Source organism: Peromyscus eremicus, chromosome 2 (genome assembly GCF_949786415.1).
Source record: "Peromyscus eremicus chromosome 2, PerEre_H2_v1, whole genome shotgun sequence".
In the NCBI taxonomy this organism is placed as follows: Eukaryota; Metazoa; Chordata; class Mammalia; order Rodentia; family Cricetidae; genus Peromyscus; species Peromyscus eremicus.
The window spans coordinates 48,101,202-48,105,287 of NC_081417.1; positions in this window are offsets into that span (position 1 = coordinate 48,101,202).

The following is a 4,086-nucleotide window of genomic DNA, read 5'->3' on the forward strand; positions in this document are numbered from 1 at the left end:
CCAATGTGGACCACTCTATGAAGGAAGTCTTTGATCAACAGATTCAACTAAGAGTATAAAATCCTTAAGATAAAGGACTAGGCAACACAATAATACAATCCAGGTGACTAAAGCAGAAGTAAGCTTTAATTCCCCCAGGACTTTTTGGCAGGATATTCAAACTGGCTTAAGTTTGATATTGTCTAAAAAAACAAAAAAAAAAAGGAAAGACTCAAAATAGTTTCAATATATAAATAACCTCAGTACTTGTTGCTTTCCTAAATGGTAGGAAGGTGTTCTGAAAGTCAGCTAAGAGTATCAAAGTTAAATTCATGAACATCAAATTACTTTAAATATGACATAAATAAGCATATTTTAGTATGTTATGTTATTGCTCTACATAATTCACGTAACATCTGCTAATCTCAGGAAATAAAATCCTTATAACTACAAAAATTCTAATTTTTTATTTCTAATTGGCTGGTACCCAGATATCTGGTGAAAGTTACTATGAGTATTTATCTGAGGATGAAGGTTTAAAGGGGTTAACTTTTTAATTGGTGAGATAAAGCAAACTGCCCCATTGTATGGATCTTAAATGGTCTTATTAATAAAATCAAACCTGAGGCCAGTTATTGGGGTGAAAGCTGAAAGATCAGAGAAGCAGAACAAGCCACAGCTACCTCACCTTGCCAGTTCCTCAGCTGATCCTGTTTCCTCAGACTGGAAGCCTCTGTGTCCTCATCCAAATGGGTCTCAGCTGAACTGCTGCTCAAAAGCCTAAAAGCTTAACCAGGCTAAAAGCTTCTAGTTTCTGGTCTTCACGCCTTATATACCTTTCTGCTTTCTGCCATCACTCCCTGGGATTAAAGGCTCACTTTCTGGGATTAAAGGCATGAGTCACCATGCTTGGCTATTTCCAGTGTGGCCTTGAACTCACAGAGATCCATGCCTCCAGAAGGCTAGGATTAAAGGTGTGAGTGCCACCATTTTCTAGCCTCTGTATCTAGTGGCTGTTCTGTTTTCTGACCCCAGGTAAGTTTATTAGGGTGCACAATATTTTGGGGAACACAATACCACCACAGCCCCATAGTTATATGTAGGCAACCAAGTAAAGAAAGGCTTCAGTAGAACAAAAGGCATGGGTAAGGGAACATTCTGTAATAGGTAGCCTTTCTAATAGATTGACACCATCTACTTTCTTAGGTTTCAAGATTGCCTGTTCTTATGGAAGACGCAAAGTTCAATCCAAGTTTCCTAACTCAGTACACATTAAAGCAATAACTTAATTACCCCTAAATGTTATGAATTATTAGTATGTCAAAATATTTAAGTCTGTTTTATCTGGTTGATACAGTCAATACAGAAAAACAGAACACAAAACTAAATGCACTTTTGCATCATGTACACCCAATAAGTACTAAAAATATTAAAGAATTATATGACATGAGATACTTGGATGATGTACTTGGATAATACAAGCACAATCTTGCTTCACCGATAGTATCTCTGGAGAAAATATTTTCAGGATTTATTCAATAATTATCTGACTTATTACCTAATTTCGGATTCCAGAATATACTTGACAACAATTTAACACATATTGTTTATGACGTGCTTTGTGTGCAGACAGTAGACCTCAGTGTATTCTGAATGATCGTAATGTACAATGATGAAGAACCTTCACTTCTAAGAAAAATTCTTCTAATAACTAGCACCCAAAGTAATTTAATCATTTACAACACATGCTCATTATTCTAGAATATGTAGTATAATGAGCCTCTTATATAGAAAGTGAAGTGATTCTAGCCCCTATAAATTTTCTTTTCTATTTTATATCTAATTATTCAAATACTATTAGTTTTTATTAAACTTTCCATGTAAAATTTACAGACTTTAGGGGTGCATGCTTGCTTTATAGCTCTGGGGAGGTAGAGACACATGGATCACTGGGGTCAGCCAATTCGACTGGATGCATTCCTGGCCAGGTGAGAGATTGTCTCAAATGGCAAGGTGAGCAGTTGCTGAGGAACAACACACGGGGTTCTTCTATTCATCCACACACATGTGCATCAGCACACGGGGATCTTCTCTGCATCCACACACATGTGCATCAACACACGGGCCTATATACTCACGATTTCATCTAGACTGGCTAGTCAGGAAGCACTTGGAATCCTGTTTTCTTACCTCCCGGTGCTGTGGGAGGTGAAACTGCCATACCTGACTGTTGACATGTGTGCTAGGGATGTGAGCACACTTTACCAACAGAAGTATTTTCCCTGCCCTAGGGCTAATTTTTAAGGAAGATTACATTTCTTTGGCAGACTGTGACATTAACCAAGGAAGGCCTGGGATTCTTTTACCCAAGTTTTAACTTCTGATGTATTTTTAAGACTTAGCTTAAATGTTTTCTACTCAGAAGAAATGACGCAACCATAGCATTATTACTCCTGTGCCCACTCCCTTGAGGACTGACTACTTTGGCTTCTATATAACATCTACCACTACCTGGTAATTTCGTTCTCTGTCTTCTATTTAAATGTTGACAATGAAAATAAGGACGTTATTTGTAAGGTTCATAATCAGAGGATTAATTGAAACAGCCATCGATGTCCTACTGTGGAATTCACATCAAACCTGTTAGCACCAGGTATGCATGGGCAACACATTTAAAATAATGTGTTGACACCTTGAGTCACATTTCTGACAAAAATCAACTCAAGGGATGTATTTGGCAATAAAAAAGAGAATTGTGAAGGTTGATGTACGGTAATTTTTGCTTCCAAGATGTCCCTCAGCAAGCTTGTCTGGGTGAGAAAATCAGTCATATCAATGCATTAATTCATGGCTGAAATTAAAAAGACAGTTTGCTGTCATGCTTATGTTCTAGTGCTGTGACTAGTCCCCTATTTAGACTAAGGACCTTAAACTCCAAATCTTACCTATAATGGTCTAATCTAGTCTTTAAATTGTGTGCAGTGTGGTTTAAAAAAAATGTCTTCTGTGGTGACACTACAGATAACACTGTCCCTGCTTTCTGAAGCTTTTGTGATGCTGTCATTGTGTCTTTGCTAGTTGCAGCCATTCAAATCCCAAAGTAAATGTGGTACTGAGTTTACTTCTAAGCTCAATTGATAATGCAAACCTGATGTTCCACTCTGGTGTCATTATAGGGTGGCAATGCATGTACTTTAGGAAAAATAATACACATTTGAGCATAGAAATCAGGTACAAAAGTGAATATTTATTTCAATGGGAGATAAAACATAAATTGTAGGAAGCATGGAGACTTAGGACTTTCTTATTAGATACTCGAGACAATTTAGCAATAATGACAAAGAGAAACACACACACACACACCACACACACACCCACACCCACACACACCCACACACACAGAGAGCACAGAGAGAGGGGGAGAGAGAGAGAGAGAGAGAGAGAGAGAGAGAGAGAGAGAGAGAGAGAGAGGGATCTAATAAGTGTATGCTGGTTATTTATGCATATGGGAACATAGTTAATGATATTGTACTATATTTCTAAATTAATAAGTAGGAATTCATTTGGATAATTTCACAAAAAATTAATACTTTGCAAAGACAGATAATTGTTCCAAGAAATCCATAAGTGCATCCTAAAGAAAGGTATAATACTTAGGCTGACAGTGCTCTTTACCAAAACCACAAAGTAACGGTTGTATTTTAAAAATGGCTAGAAGGAGTCACACCATACAACAGGGCCCACATGGGAGGTTTATTTAGGGGAGGGTAGTAAAGGGCCAAGGAAGAGGGCAGACACTTGTCCCTGGGGATGAGAGCAAAGGAAGAGAAAGAGATGGGAGGTGGGCAAGGCCTGCCTTTTATAAGGAATTATAGTGAATGCTCATAGGGGGTGCTCTTAGTGTCTGCAGCTGAGGATATATCCTGTCAGGACCCTAAGGGCAGACCAGTACAGATGCCTAAATGCTAACATTCCCCCCCGCCTTTTGTTTATTATAAAAAGGTGAGGAGTTAGAAAGTGGTAGCAGGTGAGGCAGGGATGATGCCGCTGTGTTCTCGAGACTGTCTCCTGCTGGCCTGGGGGGCATTGATTCTCTTTGAAAGACCT